We start from the raw sequence: 24,313 nt of genomic DNA, 5'->3' as shown, positions 1-24,313 counted from the left end.
TATATGCAAACAGAAAAGCAGTGATTCCAATGAAGGTGATCACTAAATATCCTTTACTTCCTTTTTTCATAAATATCAATGACTAACAAACATAATACAAACACTAATACATCATTCATTTCCTTTTTTCATTAAAAAGATTTATAAGAAAAGTGCAATCAATCTCACAAATCATTAAAACGAAAGGATTGATGTATGGTTGACATTGCTCTTTACTTGTAAATTTTTCTGGTGACAAAAGGGATGTATTTATGTATTAGTGTATAGATTTTGTTTGGTATTGTAGGTGGATACTAAATCCGTCGAAGGTAAAAGTGATAGTTTGATCTGAAACCAGAATGAATACATTTTCTTGCAAAAACGTTTTTCGAAAACTACAATTTGAATCAAATGCTGCTTTTATAAATAGTCCGTGTGTATTATTTTTTTATTTAAAAAAAAAATTCAAGCCTTAAAATTAAGAATTCACGATCGTCTTTAATTTAAAATCAAAGTGTATAAATTATCTTGCAAAAACATTTTTCAAAAACAACAATTTGAATCAAATGCCGCATTTTATAAATAGTTTTGCAGCAATGAATATTCAAACCAAATCATACACTTCATAAAACATGAAAATGAGTATAAACATTGATTTCTCAGGACAATATCATTACAACAATACAAATTATACAGTATAGAAAATAAACATATAAGAGTCTATAACCGAAAATCAAGATAATCAGTAACCCTAAATTGAGATGAAATGGTGGGAGACCCACCAATGGCATCAAACTCAACTTCTCCGATTGATAATAAAATCATCTCATCGCTACGTCTTTAGCATCATCTTGAATTTCACAACTAAGACTCTAAGAAATTAATGGACATCCACACCTATCCTATATTTCCGCAAGGTAAAGTAGATGGTCACGATCAAAATACAACATATGTACAAAAATATTGTATAAAGTGAGATGAGGCATAATTATCCTAAAATACATATTATACATGAGTTTGACGCCTATCCTAGGCTTTTCACATGCATATATTCCATAATTAACCACTTTGATAGCCATCCACAACAAAGGGAAGTGCATCCTATCATAGTGTAGACACCAACTAATGGGACATCACAGCACGTCACCGACTCAATACATTTTTTGTAGAATTTAGGTAGGTCCATTCTAGTTAACCATACCTTGTGCAATCAACATAAAAGCAGCAATCAACATAGAAATTAGAAGGCTAAAATGCACTTTTGGCCCCCCAAGTTTCCAAAAGTTGCGATTTTTGCCACCCTATTTTGAAAATAGCACTTTATGCCCTCCAAGTTTCAGCCCCTTTGCAAAACCATGACCCCCCTTGATTTTGACTCGGTCAAAGCTGACATGTCACATTTTTTTTTTGTGCAATATAGACAAGCCTATGTGGATTTTTGAAAAAAAAATATTAAAACCCTCACACCCTCACGTGACCGTGATTTAATCTATCTTTTCCTTTTTTTTTTTGGTATAAATCTATCTTTTCTTTTTGGATTTTTGCAAAAAAAAAAAAAAAATTAAAACCCTCACGTGGATTTTTGCAAAAAAAAAAAAAATTCCTCTATCTTTTCCTTTTGGAATCATATATATTTTGCAATCTAAATTTTTGAAAGAACACAAATAAGTGGTTTAATCTATAAGTACTTACAACTATTAAGACGACACAAAATATAGTAATAAAGTTGTTTGCATAGAAATGCTTGCAAAATAAGTGATTGCAACATAAGTTTTTTACAACCACATTTAGATAGCACAAAATAAATGTTTGCATCCATTTAACAACCAGATTAAGACAAAATAAAAGAAGTGCTTGCAACATAAGTATTTTGAAACTAAATTAACAAAAAATAAGGACTCTTAAGCAACATACGTGCTTTGAAATGAGAGTGAGATTTGGAGTTTGGACTTAACCCTAATTCCCAATTGGATTTTGGTTTATACGGTTTCTAATTTGGAATGAAGGGTCACGTGAGAAATCTTACCTTTTATGGTTTTTATTTTAATTTTAATTGTAATAATAAGTGTTGGCAAAATTTTAATTTTAATAATATCCAGCATGACCAAAAAAAGAAACGTGACATGTCAGCTTTGACCGAGTCAAAATCAAGGGGGGTCAAGGTTTTGCAAAGGGGCTGAAACTTAGGGGGCATAAAGTGCTATTTTCAAAATATGGGGGCAAAAATCGCAACTTTTGGAAACTTGGGGGGCCAAAAGTGCATTTTAGCCAAATTAGAATGGCTATAACCCCAACCAGGCACACAATTCAGCATATCATGTTTATTCACAGATAAGCACATAAACCAACCAATGCATTTAAGTAAGTATGATATTGCTAGAGAATCCCCTTATTGTAATTCAATTTTCCTTAAACATGTACAACTCTACAACTCGTATGCTCTACAACACAAACGACTCCAACTCCTCAAGTTAAGTAACCTAATACACACAACAACTCAAGTAAACACCAGTTCTTAAAGTTTTCTATGTATCTTAGGTGAACCTCAACAATACACATAAATCAAACTGAACTTTGTAAACTTTCAAAAATTTAGGTAAAATATTTTCCAACCCTTATCTCAAATACATTTTCTTCAAAACCTTTTATTTCTCAAGACATTTTCTAATATTAAATTACAAAATATTTTCCGGAGTCAACGACATAACCACAAAATCCTCGTTTTCAGAACATTTTTTGTTTTGTAAAACTTCTCAAAATACTTTCAAACTTAACTAGTTCAAATATTTTCAAATGCTTTGACGATAGAGAGTAAAATAGGACTTTTTTTTCAAACTATTCTTAAAGATATTTCTGTCAAACTGTATCAAAGAAAATGCATTGGGTAATATCTTTGAGATAATCAAAAACTATATCAAGTGATAACAAGCAACATTACAACACATCAGCTTCCCACCCTTTATAGGCTAATATAGAGAATATAAATAACAAGGATTTGCTTTCAAACTCTTCTTAACTGATCAATGTAATCACGTAACTTGGGATATAAAGCATTTTGGCCTAGAGGTGATCCTAAAAAATTATGTTTTGAATAACCGACTCTTCAAAGTAGTAAAAGCTTCGCACATGTCAAACGCCTATCGGTATCAACAATGATCGATAATTCGTGATGTTTTTTTTTTTTTTGAAGGAAAATTTGTGATGTTTATGTTGAATAACTTCAACATGAACATCAAGAATTGGAAAAACCTTATATAGCCAAGAACAATATGCATAGCCCAGGACAAATGCTAAACAAGATGAGTGATTATTTTCCATTATTTTTAACAATGAAGATCTTGTAATGGAACGTAACTAATCATAAGTTGAAGACCATCAAATCACACCGCTAGTATCTATGTCGGTTTTTTCTACATTACCCTCTCTTGTTTAGAGGGTATTTATCCCTTCAAGATATGAACCAATCAAAATGTAATATACAAATGTAACATTAAATGTCAAATAATGTAGAAAAAACCTCCATAATAAATTATGAGAGGAAACACTTACTTTCTTTGCTAAATGCCACGTTTGATTGGCTAGTCCCTCCATAATAAATAGCATATCTCACATATGTTAATTTTTGTTCTTTAATTTATATTTATGTTTTTTGACCAAGAAAAAAATTTATATTTAGGATTTCGTTCTATTTTGCTTTGTTAAAATAATTATTTTAGACAATTTAATTACTTGATTTTTTTTATTCATTTTAGTCTTTTAAATTACAAATATTAAACATTAAATTTAATTTTTTTAGTCAATTCAGTGTCTTGAGTTTTTTTTTATATTCATTTTAGTGTGTGTTTGGATTGGCGGCATCGATAATTGATTTTGATAGAATTGAGTTTGAGAGAATTGATATTGGTTAAAAATGAGTTTGATGTGAATTGATTTATGTTTGGATACACTCATATAAAAGTGATTATCATGACTTGATGTTGTTTGGATATTTTGAGTCAAAATTGATTTTGAATATATAATGACCGAATTATCCTTTTAATTGCATTTAACACTAGACATCACATTCTCATTTTTTTTTTAATTATTTGAACTTATGTTGAAATTATTCATATACTTTTATGCAATTGGATTATTAAATTAAATATAATTATATAAAATTAGTAAAAAGAATATTCATACTTGACCAAAAAAAAATATTCAGAAAAGATCGATATAATATTATAAACCGAAAATTTTATAGGTTAGCAAATTCATTTTCAAATAATATCAAATTTACCAAAGTCAATGTACCATTTTTTTACCACCGTTAACCATCATGTCTGTTAGGGGAAAACAATATGGATTAGGGTTTATGTGAAGGTAACTTGGATATGAAGAAAACAGTCATGGGAGAAAAGAGAGAATGAGGATTTGAAGGATTAAGGGAAATATGAATTGTGAAAAGTTGTATATTATTCATTGAGGGAAACACTATATATATACAAAGGTGTTCCTCTAATACTTGCACAACAAGTAACAAATGCAAGTGTAACTAACTAGCTAGAAAATAGGTAAATCAGTTAGTTACTTGTGAGACAAGCCAACTGGTAAAAAAAAAAAAATGGTACATTGACTTTGGTAAATTTGATATTATTTGAAAATGAATTTGCTAACCTATAAAATTTTCGGTTTATAATATTATATCGATCTTTTTTGAATATATTTTTTTGGTCAAGTATGAATATTCTTTTTACTAATTTTATATAATTATATTTAATTTAATAATCCAATTGCATAAAAGTATATGAATAATTTCAACATAAGTTCAAATAATTAAAAAAATGAGAATGTGATGTTTAGTGTTAAATGCAATTAAAAGAATAATTCGGTCATTATATATTAAAAATCAATTTTGACTCAAACTATCCAAACAACATCAAGTCATGATAATCACTTTTATATATTAAAAATCAATTTTGACTCAAACTATCCAAACAACATCAAGTCATGATAATCACTTTTATATGAGTGTATTCAAACATAAATTAATTCATATCAAACTCATTTTTAACCAAAATTAATTCTTTCAAACTCAATTCTATTAAAATCAATTATCGACGCCACCAATCCAAACACACACTAAAATGAATATAAAAAAAAACTCAAGACTCTAAATTGACTAATAAAAATTAAATTTAATGTTTAATATTTGTAATTTAAAAGACTAAAATGAATAAAAAAACTCAAGTAATTAAATTGTCTAAAATAATTATTTTAAGATAGCAAAATAGAACGAAATCTTAAATATAAATTTTTTTCTTGGTCAAAAAACATAAATATAAATTAAAGAAGAAAAATTAATATATGTGAGATATGCTATTTATTATGGAGGTTTTTTCTACATTATTTGACATTTAATGTTACATTTGTATATTACATTTTGATTGGTTGATATTTTGAAAGGGTAAATACCCCTTAAACAAGAGAGGGTAATCTAGGTCTCACCATCTATGTCTCGTTATTTTGTTTCCATACCATTTTAATTAATAAAAGCACAACTGCAACTATTTTAATTATGACTTCCAAAAACTATCCAAAGTCAGTTTTAAATCGATTATTAACAATATAACAAACCAGAAAATCTATGAACATATTTTTGTTAAAACTAAAAAATTGTTGGATGCAGGAAATTAACCAAAGAAGGGTAAAATATGCAAATGCTCCGAAAGTATAAAACTGAATCCAAAGAAATGATTTTTTTTTTGGAGGGGGGTATGGTGCTATCTTCTCTTTGATGGTCCACAACCCCCAAGTACGAAACTAAGACTTAAGCGAAGTGACTGATCAATGTCTTCCTGTATATACGTCGAGTGTATGGAGCTATATCTTAGTCCCTATATATATAATTATTTCCTGAGCTAATAAATCATAGCCTCCTCAAAGACTGTTTGGAACATATCTCAACATTGTTCCTACTCTTAACAACAACAACATTTCTCACATAATCAATGGAGGATTGACACATGTGTCATCCATCCCGGCTAGAGATATTGCACCTGTTGCAGGACAAACTGAGGCTGGTGCATGAAACAATAGTATTGTCATTCATTTTTGTTTTTAGATGGTGGAATTAACAACACCACTACTACTGGTACTAGTTGTACTATGAAGGATTATCATTGACATGATAATTTATCAATCAAGAGAAATAGATCACCTATAGGAGAGAGTTCTGGTCAAGGTTCACAAGATGATGGAACCTCTAGCAGAAGACGCATAATTCCTCATACTCTTCATCCTCATCAAGATGTCAACAATGTCAACAACATGTCTTCTTCGATTTCATCAACATCATGGCGGAACAATAGTGGTAATAGTGTTATTTAAACTATGTTGAACCAACCCATAATAAATGAAGTTGTTGATGTAGGTGCAGGACCAAGTAGTACTACTACTTAATCTCAAATTGATTTTTTAAATTGAGTAGTACTACCACATAGTACTATTCATTTTAGACTGAGTCGTAGTACTACTTGGTCTTGCACATGCAACAACAACTTCAATCATCATGCGTTGGTTCCACATAGATGAAATGACACCTATTACCACTATTGTTACACCATTATGTTGATAAAATTGAAGAAGACATGTTGTTGACATCGTCTTGATGAGGATGGAGAGTGGGAGGAATTACGCTTCTTCTGCTAGAGATTCCACCAGCTTGTGAACATTAACTATAACTCTCACCTCTAAATGATCTACTTTCTTAATCGATAAATTATAATGCCACTGATCATAATTCATAGTACTACTACTAATAGTAGTGGTGGTGTTTATTCCACCCATCTAAAGAAAAAAATTGAATGACATTACTATTGTTTCCTGCATCAGCCTCAGTTTGTCCTGAAGCCAGTGCAATATCTCTAGATGTTTGTCTCAATAAAGTATAACAAATCTCAACAATAAATATAGTTAGGAAATACTAGTAGACCAATAGGACAAGAAAAAAAATTAAAAAAAGGAAAAATAGGCCTTATTTGATATTTGTTTTGTAGATCATTTTATTCAACTATTATCTATATAATTGCCAGAATTCATTTTCCACACGCTCTTTTCACAAAATAGATTTGATTTATGCATGATTTGAGAAAAAAATTGGGCGTGTTTAGTCATCACGACTTGCCAAAAATTAGATTTGATTGTGTCATGAGTTAAGGAAAAAAAATTCAATTGATTAATCACACAATCAAAAAATGATAATTATAGATCGATAAGATACAAGTTTACCTTCAAAGAGAGGATGAGAGCACAAATATAAGAGAGCTAGAGAGCAATACGAAAGTAGGAGAATGAAAGTGAATTTGAACATTGATCGATCTTTGATTATTATTATTATAGATTGAAATGATATTGCAAAGAAGAGAGTGTTGAATGTATATTCCTAACTCATGATATGAAATTAAATAAAAGTAAAAGGTTATTTATAACTATCGACCACACATAAATTTATCACAAGTACACATGGCATGTTTTGATTGTATCATTACTTAGATACTACGTGTTTTCCGCCAAACATTGTATTTTGATTGGTACTGAGTTTTTACTCATGACGCGTTCTTACACATGGCAAGTTTTGATTGTATCATTACTTTGAAACTTGCGTGTATTCTGCCAAACGTTTAAGCTGGATTGGCCAGTTTTTAATCATGACGCGTTCTTACAAATGGCATGTTATGATTGTATCATTACTAAAAAACTTACGTGTAATCTACTAAAGATTTGATTTTGACACCTTAACTTTTAAAAATTTGCGATTTTGACCCCTAATAAAAAAATAATAAATTTGCTCCCTAACTTTGCGAAACATTGCAAAGCTGCTAAAAAGATGCCATGTGTCCCAAAACAAGAGGCCAAAACCATAGCTTTTTGTGAAAATAAGGGGCTAAAAGAACCTATTTCCGTAAACATAAAGGGTCAAAAGATGATATTTTCTTAGAAGATTAACAAAACCGAATGCAAAAATAATTTTTTAAAAGTGTAATTTGCTAGAGTGAAGAGCCATCTTTTTCAAATGAAATGTCTTCTTTCACCCTTACAGCTGCTTCTATTGCTATTGGTATTCAAATAAAAAAAATGTGATTTTTCTCAACAGATGCTCTTATTTATTATTTTGAAGTATGTAGCGCCAACAATTTAGATCGAAGGCATGTATACTATTAGACATTGACAGGACACTAATTAATGTAGTTACAATTAATGACTTCTATTTTCATAAAGGGAAATGCTAACCGTGCCCCGGGGCACTGGTCAGTGGCGGAGCCCTTCATGGGCTGAGGTGGGCCACGACCCACCCCCAAAAATTAAAAAATCAACGATTATAGGTCTACTTTGCTAGATTTTATACAATTTTGTGTCGGTTTTAGGTTTCGGTTGATCTAAATTCCCGTAAAGTGGTGTAGTGGCTCACCCAAAAAATTTAAATAATTGAATTATAGGTCTATTTTGCGAGATTTTATACAATTTTATGTCGATTTTAGGTTTTGGTTGATCCAAAAATAAAACTCATTTACGCGGTAAATTTTCACATGAAATAATTGGTCACTTGAATGGATAAAAAATAATTTGGCCCACCCCCAGAATATTTTCTAGCTCCGCCACTGACACTGGTTAAGGATATGAAAAAGGAAATTATATTGTAGTTAATGTATTGAAATTGTGTAATTAATTTATAATTAAGTCAAAAACAGTTTCGTTTTATGGTAACAATTCCCTTTTATGGTATGCTTAATCAGTGTTTCGGCGGCACCGGTTAGGAGGACCCTTTCATAAATTACTAGTGTCAATATCATATTCAGTGTACTAATTTGTGTCTTTGTCTGTGACAGTGCTTCAGAGTTATGAACTGATGTGGAATCTAAGCACTCTTCTATTAATTTCACTTCGTTCAGCTTGCAGTTCATGCTTCGCCTTTTGGAGGAGTAGGTGATAGTGGAGTTGGTACATATCTTGGGAAATTTTCATTAGATGCATTTAGCCACAAAAAGTAGTTCCTTATCGCAGTTTTTTGGGTGATGCTTCTAGAAGGCATCCACTATACACCAATACAAATATTAGATTAGATTGTTGAAGGCTCTCATGACTGGTGGCTTACTTTGTATAATTCGCGCATTTGAAAAGTCCTAGAACTTTTATCTTGAAATATAGCATTTATCTGCATTTCGGAAGTCTTTTATTCTGGCTTCCTTGGATGACAATGGGTAGGGTAGAGTAGGGTATTTGTAGGGTACTTCGATGCCCATTTCCATACCCACGGTTTAAAAAATCACTCGTACCTAAACCTATGTACGTATGGTTAACAACTTCAATACCCGTATCCATACATGTTACCCGACACTTTAATTATAGAGAAAAATTCTTCCCCGGTCAAAGTGAACCATTTTTCGAAAATAATAATTTGAATCAAATCTCATATTTTATAAATAATTTTCAGCAATTATTTTTCAAAACCAAATCATACATTTTGCAGGAGCTCATTTGTTACAGCTTTTTTAAGATAAAATAATCACTTTTAAGAGTATTTCATGCATTTGTTACAACATTTTAAGAAAAAAAAAACAGAATCTAAAGAAAATCTTAAAATAGCTTCATTAAAAAGTTGTTAAGAGTCAGTTTGTTCTAGATTTTTAAGAAAAAAAAATCACTTTTTATTTTAAAATAAAATCTCTAAAAAATAATCTCTAAAATATTTAATGAAAAAATCATCTTTTTTTAATCCGTAACAAACAGACCCTTAATCTAATTAGTGATCATTAACACTCTCATCTCTTATTTTAAAATCTCCTATCATGTTATTTTTTATTTTAAAATCTCCTTTCATTTTATTTTATTTTTTAAATATATATATATATATATATATATATATATATATTCTCATTTGAAACACACCCTATATATATAAGGTCGCTAACTTACTTCCATTTAAAAATATGAAACTGTAACTTAGCAATTCTATTTCCTCATGCTTTTGACCAAAAACCCAGCTACTAAAAAAACAAAACGCATTGTCGTGGGTTATTTTCCAATTTTATTTCTCGCTACGCTTTGTCGTTCCATTCGTTATTTTTCTCTCTCTAATTGCATGAAACAATTTCTTCCCTTCTCTTGATCTGCTACTTATTGATTTTCTGCTACTAGTTGTTTAGGTTCCTAATTTACATGCTTGCTTCACCAATATTCACTAATACAAATTGAGTTTTTGATTGATGTCAAATTTGATTAGCTATGATTTATCCAATCGATATTCAATGATAAAAACTGGGTTCCTAATTGATACAAAAAAAAATTCATTTGCATATATAAATCTAATGTCATTTATTTTTTCTTGTAAATTGACAGTAGATGATAAGGTTATTGTTGTTGCACCAAAAATCTTCAACAAACAGTAACACAGTAATATCAAGATCACCAACTCCAAATGACAGATTACTATTCTCATCTAAGCAATTCACATGTTGTGAACATATGTAGCAAAAAAAAAAAATTATACCTTAATGCTTTTTTGGGAAGGGAGAATTTGGTTCAGTGTATAAAGATTGGATAAGTTGTAATGACTGGTCTCCTTTAATATTTTGATTAAAAAATAAAATGATTGTTTGTAAATTTTATTTTATTTTTAATCAAAATTCTAAAGAGACTTGTCATTACGACTTATCCAATCTTTTAACACTGAACTAAACCCTGCATCCCCCAAAAGACATACAAGTTTAAAATTTCTTATTGTTAGCATTAGTTCATAATATGTGAGTTGCTTTAAATGATAATAGTAATCTATGTCTTTTGGAAGTGGTGATCTTGAAATTCACGAGTTGCTGTCCGTCGAAAATTTTGGTGCAACAACTATAACCTTATCATATCATTTAGTATCAATTTACAAGAAAATATATATATATATATTAAATTTAATATGCAAATGAAAAATGTCTGTATCAATTAGGAACCCGATTTTGTATCAGTGAATATTAATTGAATCAATCATAGCTAACCAAATTAAACACCAATCAAAAACCCAATTTGTATTAATGAATATCAGTCATGCAAATTAGGAATCCATAAAACTTGTAGCAGAAAATCAACATGTTGCATAGCAAGACAAGAGAAGGGAAGCAACTAGTGTTTCATGCATTTGGAGAGAGAGAGGGAGAATGGAACGACAAAGCGTAGAGAGAAACAACCATTGGAAAATAACTTGTGACAGTGTGTTTTGTTTGTTTAGAAAAGGAGTTATTGAAAGGGGTTTTGTTTTAATTAAAGGAAACTTATAAAACTACTCTTTCATTAAAATCGGCAAGAATGGTAGCGAAGTTGGCTTTTTGGTCAAAAACACGTGGAAGTATGTTTGCTAAAATACTCCTTCATATTTTAAGACGGGAGTAAGTTATTAAAAAACTAAAAATCACATTAACATGGCATGTCACCACCTTGTGAGCGCAACTCGTCTGTTTTCTTCTTTTCCCAAGGCTTGTGTTTTCTTGGCAGACCTAAAATGAAATCCAAGACCATTTAAATTCCCAGATTAATACTTCAAGACACAAAAACCCTATTAGTGTTAAAGTAGTATTAAACCTATCATAGTTAGTGACATGACTACTCTGGAAACCACTCTTTAGTAATGAAACAAGATTTGTGAATACCTGATTTAAGTTACCATATTTCGTCATCATAACTTGGCATGCCCTTAATCATCATAACTTGCAAGAAATCATATGTGATTCTGTTGTGAGTTAGGGAGAACAATCAATTGATTAACCATAAATAATCAAACAAAATAATATTTAATTATGATATGGTGTTGAAGAAAAAAATGATAAGAAATAAGGAGAGGAAGATGTAGATTAAAAAAAATAGATCGAAAAGATAAAAGTTTACCTACAAAGAGAGTACGTGAGTGGAAATAGGTGAGAGCCGGAGAATAAGATGAAAATAGGAGAATGTGAGCAATGTTCGGTCTCTTATTATATTATAGATAGATTATAGATAGATTGAAATGATAGTGTATAAAGGAGAGGGAGTGTTGAATGTAACGTTGTGACTCGTGATATGAAATTCAATAATAGAAAAAGTCTATTTATCATGACTGAGCCGCACACAAACCTCTCATGAGTACACATGGCATGTTTTGATTGTATCGTTACTTACAAACTTACGTGTATTTTGCCAGAGATTGTATTTTTATTGGTGAGACTTTTAATTGTGACGCGTTCTTTCACGTGGCATGTTTTGATTGTATTATTACTTAGAAACTTGTGTGTTCTCCGCCAACCATTGTATTTTTATTAATGAGTATTTAATTGAACCACGTTCTTACACATGGCATGTTTTGATTGTATCATTACTTAGAAACTTGTGTGTATTCTGCCAAACATTGTATTTAGATTGGCTAGTTTTTTATTGTGACGTGTTCTTACACATGGCATGCTTTGATTGTATCATTACTTAGAAACTTGCGTGTACTCCGTCAAATATTGTATTTTGATTATTGAGTTTTTAATTATGACACGTTCTCACACGTGTAGAAACAAACAAAGATCTTCAAGGATAAAGAGAATGAACGGATGATTCCAGTTGTAGCAAAGGAATTTAAAATGTCTAATCAACGGCATTATTCATATCAGACAATGACCCAATGTCGTTGATTTAAAGCTTCTCAACGACTCATAATGCGCTGGCACCTCTTCAACTTCTCTCAGCTGAAAACTTGAAGAACAATAACAAGACTCCGCTAATTTTATTGTGCCCTTATTCTGTCAAATCAAAAAGCGAATAGAACACTTAAGATTTTTTATCAAAGTTTGTATCTTAGAAATTCTAAGTTTAAGTGTTTGTTATGTACTGAATTGTTTACACCTCTGATTATATATCAAGTGTAAGAACAAATATTTTATTTGTAATCTTTTAAAAGTCTCTTTCAGTTGTGATTGAGTATTTGAAAGTATCTTGCTCGTGTGCTTAAGCATTGGAAGTCTCTTGGTTGTGTCCTTCAGCAATTTGTAATCAACTATGATTATAGTGGAAATTCCTTGAAAGTGCAAGGGAACTAGACTACTCCTTGATTGTAGGAGGAACCAGTATAATTGCATATGTCTGCTCTCTCTCTCTCTCTCTCTCTCTCTCTCTCTATCTCTCTCTCTCTGTGTCTTTGCGTTTGACTTTATCTGCTACTATCAGACTTTGTGTAAGAATTTGAACTCATCAGACTCTGACCAATGCAAAACACTCAGAAAAAGGCAACACAGTTCAACTAAACCACCACATAAAAATCACATTCCAACTAAAACTACAGAGAATGGAACACTTGTGTGGATAACTTGACTTATTTTGAAGTTACTTCAAAATGTACAACTTGGTGGGATTTAATACTATCTTTTCATAGACACTAAACTTTTTCGTCAAAGAATTATGTTGTCTACTTTTGTTTTTGTTAATATTCCCTTTTGTACTCCAGGGTTTGGTTTATGTTCCCCTAAGTCTTTTTATTTTATTGGAGAATGTTAAAGAGTGTTTCAGAGCATTGGTTAAACAGTTAAAACAAGTAAGATTTTATTAAAAAGTGGTGTAATAATTACTTGATTAAAAGTAACAGTTTATATTTCCAAGACAAATTTTCTACTTTTAGATTCCTTAACTAGTGCCCCAGAGGCACCGGTTAACGAGACCCAAAAAAAAACTTTGATGGTAGGCATTAACAAGGGAAAACACAAATGGTAACAGGAACCAAACTCCAAAGAAACTAGTAATGGAAACAACACTGAGAAAGAAAATGTTGAAGTAAATGAAATAAACAAAGAGAAAGAGATAGCCAATGATGACCTAGTACAAAACTCGTCATATTCAAGACAGAAACATAACAATAGTCGATACTAGTACTACTAATGTTGCTAGCCCTAAGAATTCTCAAAATAAGGAAGGAATAAGTGGTACAAAAGACAATAAATACAACTCAAAGAAAACCATAAGAATATCATGCATCTCAAAGATGTGAGAAGAGTGTTGAAGCTATGAATCAAAATGAGAGAAGTTTGGAAGATAGCATGGATTATGAAAGCTGTGAGGAATTAGAGTTCGTAGATGCTAATCAGCTAAATGAAGGGGAGGAAATCATCTCATCTGAAGATATAAGTCATAATTCCAGTATTCTAGAGAGATTTCAAAAGGATATGACTTTCCTTAATGAGTCTTAGGCCAATATGGTTGAAGATGAAGTTGCTGGAGCAATATTGTTGGAATAACGTTTGGCATAATTGTTGTCTATGCATCCACCTATTATTTGAGAATGAGACAATTATGAACAAGCCCAATTAGACATTCCCTGGTGTTTCTTTTGTGAATTCAACACCATTTTTGGGGATTAGGGGCATAGGGGATTGCATTCTGCAACTAAACATGTTGAATAAAAAAAGTTGATCTCTAATTTTTGGAATGGTAGAATAGTAGGTTGTCACGTGTATATCTTAAATAGAAAGCTACATATTGTAAAGAGGGTGGAGTTCAAAGTCTTGGAACAAAAATTATTTTGGTAATGTGCATAATAGTGTTAAAGAAGTAGAGAAAAAGATCCATGTTATTCAAACCAGATTAAAGCAAGAGGCCACACTGATATTTAGATGAATCAAGAAAACGTAGCTCAAATATAGCTAGATGCAGCTCTTGAAAGAGAATAGAGCACAACAAAATTGATAACCTCCCCAAAAAGTGTTGATGAAGTTCTCAATGACCTTATCCAAAAAAACAGTATAACTATACATTTTTTTTTTTGGTATGACCCGTATATAACTATAAGAAAATTGCTGTTGACACATTGCAAAAGGCTGTGGCACACATGTAAAATACGTTTTTGCCCCCTCGGCAGTTAACTGCCGAATTATGAAACCGGCTGCAGTTAACTACCGAGGAAAACTTCGGCAGTTAACTACCGAGGAAAATTGAAAACTTCGGCAGTTAACTGCCGAGGAATCCTCAAACCTTTTTTTTTTACAAAAACCATTAATTCTTTTTATTCTTTAAACTTAAATTTTCCTTAATTAAATTTAATTCTTTAATCCTTTTAAGGAATTAAACATAATTCTTTTCATGATTTCATTCATGTGATTTTGTTGCCATAAATGAAGAAATATGAATTTTGTTGCCATTAAATACACGATTCTTTTTATAAAGTTGTTGATTTCATTCATATGATTTTGTTGCCATAAATAAAAAAATATGAGATCATAGAATTACTACATATTCAATCACTTTTATTAATTAAAAAAATGTTTTTTTTTGAAGAATAGAAAAGTGGTTTTATTTGTACAAAAAAAAAGGTATTATTGATAGAATAATTACAAATATAATTATTTGAAAGAGAGATGAATAATATCTGAAATATGATAATCTGTGAACAACAAAAAAATATCTTAAATATTATAATTAATTACTAATAATTACAAATATAATTATTCTATCATTTGTAACGTTTTTTGTTGTTGCATTTTTTTATTGAATTATCATTTTAGGTCCATTAACTACCGAATATTATTCATCTCTCATATTTCTTCATTTATGGCAACAAAATCACATGAATGAAATCATAAAAAAAATTGTGTTTAATTCCTTAAAAGGATTAAAGAATTAAATTTAATTAAGGAAAATTTAGGTTTAAAGAATAAAAAAAATTAATGGTTTTTGTAAAAAAAAAAAAAAAAAAAGGGTTTGAGGATTCCTCGGCAGTTAACTGCCGAAGTTTTCCTCGGTAGTTAACTGCAGCCGGTTTCATAATTCGGCAGTTAACTGCCGAGGGGGCAAAAACGTATTTTACATGTGTGCCACAGCCTTATGCAATGTGTCAACAGCAATTTTCTAACTATAATTGTGAACATAATTTTTCCGTAGAATATCTGAGGAAAATTTAGTAAATTAAACTTTTGTGTCATAGACTATTACAACATTTGGTCCATAGTAATTATGGCGCACTTTCCGCACAAGATCAACCCATCTCACCATCCTTCCATCTCTCGTCTGTGCACAATGAAGCCCCCTCCTCTTTCCCAACCAAGTCATACCACTGTTATGCATTGGTCACTGTTATGCATTTTTCTCTCTTTAAATACACAAAACGTGTATTGGATCATGATTTCAAGAGATTTTAAAAAACTTTTTTATAATAATAAAGTTCAGTGGTATTCAATCAAGACTTTTATAAAATATAAGGAAATCATGTGGTATTCAATTAAGACAATCATGACTTTTTTTCCAGGGTAACGAAATCCGTTGGTATTCAATTGAGATTTCTGATGACTTATAAATTGTCTCTTGGTATTCAAAAGTCTACGGATTTTGATGGATTTTTGGATGGAATGAATTTTGTGAGACTTTATTTAAAAATATAAGGGTTAATTAAGTTTGTAGTCCTTATAAATATTCACAGTTTTGCTTTTAGTCCCTACAAAATAAAATCACATTTTTTTGTCCCTGTGACATTTTCCTTGAGCATTTTAGGGACCAAAAATGTTGATGGAAATTTTTTACAGAGACTAAAAATGTCGATGGAAATTCTTTATAGGGAGTGGAAAAAATTTTAGGGACTAAAAAGTGTGATTTTATTTTGTAGGGACTAGAAACAAAATTCTGAATACTTATAGGGACCATTTACTTAATTAAACCAAAATATAAAGACCGCTCTCATCAAACAATCTCCCAAAAACCCTTGAGATTTTGTCATTCTCTTTCAAACCCTTGTTTGCCGTCGTCATCTGTTCTATGCCATTTTTTTTCTTCTTCTTTTTCTCCGTCAAATTCTTCAAAGATCTATAGATATTTGCTATGATTTCTTTTTTTTTACCCGATATTTTTTCCCTTCTTTTGGTATGATTTCTTGTCATTTTGTATGACATGTATTATATTCCGATTTCTTGTTTATTTTACCGATTTTTGCACCTGTTTTATTTTTCTTTATTCAAATTATAGAGAGAAAAAATAATCCTAAAAGTCTTTAGTGTAAAGGTCAGTGTTATGTTTGAGGGATTAATCTCTGCAGTTGCGTTCGGAGGATACCCAGTTTACAAAAAAAAAAAAGTAATCAATGTTATAAATCCATTGAAATCTGTATTATTATAAATCCATTAAATTTTGTGTTATGAATCTTGAGTGTAAAAGGTCTTTTAAAAAATATCTTTTAAAATCTAACAAAATTAATACAATCCTACAAAGTCTATTAAAATCTTAAATACTTTTTTTACCAAAATAATCTTTTAAAATCTTAATCATTTTTTTTTGTGGTGACCGGGATTTGAACCTCAGACCTTGCATATTTTATGCATTGTCCATATCAATTGAACTAACCTCACGAGGACTTAAAATCTTAATCTTTTTTTTTTTTTTTGGTCTGGTAGTTTAGTGGCTAGATCCACACACATTATGTGTGGAGAAGTGGGGAATCCGGGGTTTGAACCCCGGCCCCTGCACATAATATCCTTGATAGCTACCAACTGAGCTACACTTACGGGACAAAATCTTAATCTACTACACCCGCTTTAGTCTCTACTTTTTAACAAAAATTCATCTGTGCGTTACAAATGCTTTTTTTATGGCATTTGGTTGTTAATACTTTAAATTATCCTTATAATTTAACATTTATTAACTTATCTATAACTTCAAATTAAAGATGAAGTTGTGAAATTGAAAATTAAATAGTTAAATGATAAGGTTAATGATATTTTACGGTCTTGACAATGATATGTTATATTCACCTACCAACTAATGAAAATGAGCAATTTATTGGTGGGGTCAAGATAGTTCATGGATACCACTTAAAAATGTGAATGTTTATTGGTGCCTCTGAGAGTTGCGCCTAGTGTGTTGGATGTGGATCCATTTAATAGGTTCATTGACGACAACTTATTGGTCGATCTTCCCCTTTGTGGCAGAAAATTCACGTGGTACAAGGGTGATGGTTCAGCAATGAGTCGCCTTGATAGATTTCTTTTATCGAAGGACTGGTGTTTGGCTTGGCCTAATTGTATGCAAGTAGCTCATTTGAGTGGTTTATCTGATCATTGTCCATTGTTTTTGTCCGTGAACGAAGATGATTGGGGTTTGAAACCGTCTAGAATGTTAAAGTGTTGGTCCGAGGTTCCGGTACAAACAATTTGTTATTGAAAAGTGGAGATCTTTGGAAGTTCAAGGGTGGGGCGGCTTTGTTGTTCAAGAAAAGTTGAAGCAGATAAAAAGGGCCTTAAAAGACTGGCATCGAGCTCATACTAGTAATTCATCTGGCAGAATTAATACTCTCAAGGAGCGTGTTGCTGAATTGGATAAAAAAAGGAGCAGGATATTCTTTCAACGGATGAACTGTCGGAACTTCGTAGCAAATCTTTTGATAGTCATTCCTTGTCTCGGTTGGACACAAGTATCTGTTGGCAACAGTCACGGTTATTATGGTTAACAGATGGTGATGCTAATTCAAAGTATTTTCACTCAGTTATGGTGGGGAGGCGTCATGGTAACACTATTTCATCTTTAATTTTCGACGGAGGAGTTGTCCAAGGTGTCAATCCGGTGCGTGAAGCGGTGTTTAATTTTTTTTCAGAACATTATACGGCTTCAGAGGCTGAGCGGCCTAGTGTAGAAAACTTGGAGTTTTAGCGCCTGGATTATGGGGACAGTGTGTGTCTTGTGCTGCCCTTTACCACTGAAGAGGTGAAGGCAGCGGTCTGGGACTGTGATAGTTACAAAAGTTCGGGACCCGATGGTATCAATTTCGGCTTTATCAAGGATTTTTGGTCGGAGCTTAGTGTAGATGTCATGAGATTCATCGGTGATTTTCATAGGAATGGCAAGCTAACTAAGGGGATTAATAGTACCTTTATAGCTATAATTCCGAAAGTGGAGAGTCCGCAAAAGCTTAATGATTTCAGACCAATTTCACTGGTAGGAAGTTTGTACAAAATTCTGGCAAAACTTCTTGCAAACAGGCTGCAGAGAGTGGTTGGTAAGGTTGTGTCTGAGACTCAGACCGCTTTTATTCGGGGTAGACAGATTATGGATGGGCTCTTAATTGCTAATGAGGCGGTGGATAAGGCTAGAAAAATGAAGAAAGAATTATTGTTGTTTAAAGTGGATTTTGAAAAAGCATATGATTCGATTGATTGGAATTACTTGGATACAGTCATGTTCAGAATGGGGTTTCCAACTCTTTGGAGGAAATGGATCAAGGAATGTATAGGTACAGCCTCCGCTTCCGCTCTTGTTAATGGCAGCCCCACGATGGAGTTCTCCATGAAGCGAGGCTTACTGTCGCGTCATTTTTCGGAGATCAAGGCTATTTGATTAGCTTATTGACTCACTAAATTATTTCACGACCGAACATTTAATTTTTAAGAAAAGGGGAAAAAGTTCAAACACCCCACATTTTGAAAAGATTTAGGGTTCGGGGGTTAGTTACATAAAGGGAAGGTGTTAGCACCCTTTATGTCCGTAGTACTCTACGGGAACCTCTTGGTTTTATTTAATTAATGTGCTATAACTTGCTTGTTTTGAAAAAAAAATGGAATTTTAAAATGAAAAAAAGAAAGGAGACCTAGTTTATCTACATTTAATTGATTTGGAAGGACGAGTGTCCTCTGCCTACGTACCCGTGAGGGATCAAAACCTCGTAGTTCGGGGTAGAAACTGACGTTTGATTGGTTGAGTGTTTTTTATTAGTTTTTTGAAAAAGGTTTTAAAGTAAAAAAAAACCAAGTGGCAAAAATGGAATTGGTTTGTATTTTTTAATATTGAAAAGAAGAGACTTGAAGTAGAATTTAGATTGATTAATGTTTGATTAAGAAAATAAAATGAAAAAAAGACGGTCACTTGATTTAGGATCAAGGTTTATTTAGAAAATATTTTTGTGTTTTTGAACTATTTGCATGTTTTTGTTGTTTTTGAATAATTGGACTAAAATTAAACTAACGGAGCAGAAAAGTAAAGCGTAGGTACCTTATGGCAGCGTTGGACCACCACAAGGACCTTTTACCTAATCTAGCAACATAAAGAAAGGCATACACGCACGCACGCACACATGCACCTAACTATTACATTAAACCTAGGATACATGCTATGGTCTGCGAGAAAATAAATATGCATAATAATATTTACATCGAGCCTAAATATACATTCTAAAGTATGCGAAGAAATAAATATCTATGATAAATTTACATTAAGCCTAAATGTACATTCTAAAGTATGCGAAGAAATAAATATGCAGGATAAATTTACATTCTAATAATCTAAAATGCTTAACAAAAATAAATAAATGACAAGAAATAAATAAATAAGATAAAGAAACAAAATAATGTAATAGACCTGACCTAATAAAATTAGAATGTGAAAGTAATACGTAAAAATGCGAGATAGAACTAAATATGCATGAAGAAGTAAGTAAAAATGAATAAAATGCAGAGAAGGGGGTGCAGAAGAGCATGTGTGTGTGTGTGCAGGGAGTAGTGAAAAAAAGCAACAGGAAAAGGCAGCTGGGCCTTGCTAGATTCCGAAATGGGCATGGGTAAGCCTACTGGGTCGGTTCTGCATGGGTAGTGGGTTAGTGTGGACCAGTTGGGTCAAGGTAGTGTGCACATATATAAGGGTTTGTTATGCTTATCTCTTCATTACAAAACCTGCACTCCCTCTCTCTAACTTAGATTGCTATCCCTTCTCTCACTATATTTGTTCTTTCTTTCCCGTTCCCGATTTCTTTTTATTCCCCTTTTTTTATTTATTTTTTTTGGTTGAATCCTTCTCTTCCTACCCTCCTCTTCTTATTCCTAAACCTAAAGATCCCATCCGAAACTAAAAAAAAAAAAAAACCTAAGAAGCTTAGGTCTAAAAAGAGACAAACACAAAAGAAGACTCACCTTTTCTCGTTTTCAATTCCGGCTTTGGTATTACCGTTGTGAACTTTGGCCGCTGGATTTGCGAGTTATGGACACCGTTGTGGTCGGTTTGGCTCGTCGGTGGTGTCGCTGGGTCCGTCGGTTGACTTTGGCTCCATCGTCGTTTGAATCGGCAGAGTTCGTGTTTGTGTGCGATGTTGAGTAGTGTCTGTGTTCGAATTTGAAGCGGCTGGTTCGGAATATTGATGGAGGTTTGTTGCGATTCTGTTTGCTGGTGTTGTTAATGGATTTGTGTAGTTGCTGGTGCCGCAACTGCCTTCATGAATGAGGTGGGGTGAAGGTTTTGTGTTAAGTTGTGGGTGTTGGTCGATCGGTTGAGATGAATTGTGCGTGAATTGTTGTTGTGTTTGGCTTGGTAACGGTGGGGTTTGATTTGTGTGTGAAAGTTTGTGTAAGGTTTGATTGATGATTGGTATGAGGATGAAATTGATTTTGAATCAGTTTGTGGTTCACTGTTGTGGTATTAAGAACTTTGTTGCTTGCAGGTTTTTGATTTGTGCGTTTGAAATTTTCTTTGGCTGTGTGGTTCGATAGGTGATGATCTGAAGTATTGAAAGTTGTTGCGAAATTGTGTGTTGGTTTGCAGGTTTTTTTTTTGATTGAGTTTCGGCCTCCTGTGTATGTTGTTTCAATGTTCCTTTTATAGCATCAGGACTTAGTTTAGGGTTTGTTGAAGAGACACGACCGAAACAAGATTTTGGTGACTAATGCAATCATGTGTGAATGATACCATGTATATGTTGCGTATGCATGAGTGTATGAATGTGTGAAAGTATTAATGTATGAATGTATGATTGTATAAATGGATTTATGAATGTATGGATGTAACTTGTACGACTGTATAAACTGTATATGACAGGTGACTTGATGAAACGAGACAAAGATAGGTAAGATGGGAGGCGGACTGACATCGCAGTACAAACACTCGGCAAACTTCCTTGGAGATGAAATTATTGTGAACAAATTAAGCCGTTTGATGGAGTGAAGCCTGGCACAAGGTAGCAACTGATGCTCCCTGGAAAGAAAGTCCATTGTTAAACCAAAGGCCTGGAAGAAGTAGCCATTTGTAAACCGGAGCGGAGTGTTCTTCCCCTGGCATGCTTCAACAGTCATGTTTTTTTTGTATATTTTTGTTTTTGAAAATCCCTAACTTTTGCCTGGACCGCCCTTTCGGGTTTTCAGTCCACCGGGAGTATATTCCTTTTTTATGCCCCTAATTTTTGCCTGGACCGCCCTTTCGGGTTTTCAGTCCACCGGGACGCTCTCTATTGCCTAAGCTGCCCTTTCGGGTTTTCAACTTAGCGAGCTTTTATTTTTGTATATATATTTTTGTATTTTTGGACTGTGCAGCATCTTGCTCAAAGCAGAGGTCTCTCCACATTGCTTAGCCATGTTTCTCTTCCGGAATGTAACCGTTCTCAAGGCGGATGTTTGATGTACGCTTCAACTACTCGCAAGTTCAAATAGAGTGTGTTTGTTGTTCACACTTTTCAAAAGATGTAAAAAAAGTTTTGTATTTTGAAAATTTTTGCTTCAAGTATTGCCATCAAAAATAGAAGAAATTTTTGCAAATAGAATAAGTGAGAGTTCCAAATAAATGGGCACAGGCTCAAATTTGATGAAATGAGTGGTGGTCTGCCAATGGCGTGGCCCCACGGAGCTTTGAAAAATTTGGAAAATGGTAAATATATGGGAAGGTACATTGAACATAATAACCGTTATACTCCCTGACAACTTTGAATGCCCCAGTTCCGAATCTTTAATCTACAGATGCTTCGAATCCGAGGTTCTTTGATAGCAGGTATGCCCCAAGTGGGTTGTGCCTGACCGGATGCAGTTACTCTGTCATGATCCTTAATTTTTGCATAGATTGCCCTTTTCGGGTCTTCAATCTATCAGGATAATCAACATTTTTTTTTGTCTCTAATTTTTGCCTGGACCGCCCTTTCGGATTTTCAGTCCACCGAGACGCTCATTTTTGCCTAAGCCGCCTTTTCAGGTTTGCGACTTATCGAGCCTTTTTTTTGACAAAGTATTTCTTGACTGCACCGACATTCATAGGACGTGTGTGTTTGTCGCCATCCGTAGTTGTAAGAGTCATTGTACACAAGTCTTCATAATTAGGCGTCCACTTGCCCCTGAGTCTGGTTGAAAAGTAGTACAAAGTTCCCTTCTTGAAATTCATGGGGACGAACCTTTTTGTTAGAAGCTTGTTTCAAACTTCTTTTGATATATTTGTACAAGGTCGTCATGCGTTTAAATTCGATCAAGCTTGGACTTTAGCAGAATTCCTATTGACGGGACTTCGACCTCCACGGGAAGCACAATCTCCATGTTGTATATTGGGGAAGGAGGGGGGGTTGCCCCTGTTGAGATGTGTACTGAAGTACAATATCTGAGCAAAGCGAATGGTAGAACCCCGAGCCAGTCTTTGTATTTGAATGTCATCTTTTGGACAAGCTCCTTGACATTTTGTTTGCAGCTTCAATGGCTAAGATGCCCCAGTATGTGAGAGATCTCGTCGAGAATCTCTTCATTCTCCTTCTTCAGCTTCGGACACAGGGAACTCACGGTTGGAAGAGAGTACATGGTTAATGTGTTCAACGGGTTTATTAATGCATGATTTGATTATTGATTTTGACAAGTAAATATAAGTTATGATTATGCAGATATTTGAGAATGATTATTTTTTTGGTTTTTTGTATTACCATTTTTCCAGAATAAGCACAAAATAAAATCAAAAGTCGGGATCAAAACGACCTCTTTATTAATGATAGAAATAAATGAAGCAAAAGCCCTAAACAAGTTCACTTTCGTCTCGGGCAGAATGAAAGGATTTTTTTGAAAAGCGAAAAGCAACAAACAAACATTATTTGAACAAATAAGTAGTAGGAGGAACATCAAAAATGACCCAATTGCAGCTATCCATTCCAATTGTCTCAATGGCAGCGGACCAACTTGTACGTCCGAATTCAACCTTGGAAAGACAAGATATTGGCTTCAATCAGATTCTGGACTTCAATCTTCAAAGATAGACAGTGCTCGATGTCATGGCCGGGTGCTCCTTGATGAAAGGCACATGAGAGGTCAGTTTGATACCCAACCGACAACTCGTTAGGCACCCGAGGAGGCTTTCTAGTTCGGACAAGGTTCTTCATGAGCAATATGGGAAGCAGCTCCGCATATGCCATTGGGATTGGGTCAAACTGCATCTTTGGAGCCTGTTGTCGAGGCTGCTGTTGGCATTCGGTCCCTTGCTGGAGCTGCGGCTGATTCTGCGAAGCTACCAGTGAAATCACCAGGGTGCTCAGTCTCTTTGACCCAGCCTGGAGTGTTGTGATCTCTTGCTCAAATTGATACGTTCTCTTTTTGTTTGCACGAGTGCTGTAGGT

The 24,313-nt window shown here is 33.0% G+C and overlaps 2 long non-coding RNA genes across 2 annotated transcripts; both read right to left on the bottom strand.

The window, feature by feature from the left end:
• Positions 1-605: 605 nt before the first annotated feature.
• LOC146953176 (uncharacterized) lies at positions 606-7,392 on the bottom strand. The gene is made up of 2 exons (XR_015027188.1): positions 7,246-7,392; positions 606-881 (listed from the first exon to the last, which is right to left on the bottom strand). It is a non-coding gene; the product is annotated as an uncharacterized LOC146953176 (long non-coding RNA).
• Positions 7,393-11,360: 3,968 nt separating this feature from the next.
• Positions 11,361-12,028, bottom strand: LOC146953175 (uncharacterized). The gene is made up of 3 exons (XR_015008273.1): positions 11,884-12,028; positions 11,649-11,728; positions 11,361-11,495 (listed from the first exon to the last, which is right to left on the bottom strand). It is a non-coding gene; the product is annotated as an uncharacterized LOC146953175 (long non-coding RNA).
• Positions 12,029-24,313: the final 12,285 nt, after the last annotated feature.

This window comes from Medicago sativa, chromosome 1, assembly GCF_051527215.1.
Source record: "Medicago sativa cultivar Bolivia chromosome 1, Bolivia_mono, whole genome shotgun sequence".
In the NCBI taxonomy this organism is placed as follows: domain Eukaryota; kingdom Viridiplantae; phylum Streptophyta; class Magnoliopsida; order Fabales; family Fabaceae; genus Medicago; species Medicago sativa.
Note: the sequence above shows the minus strand (reverse complement) of the source record. Positions and strands in the feature narration are given on the sequence as shown.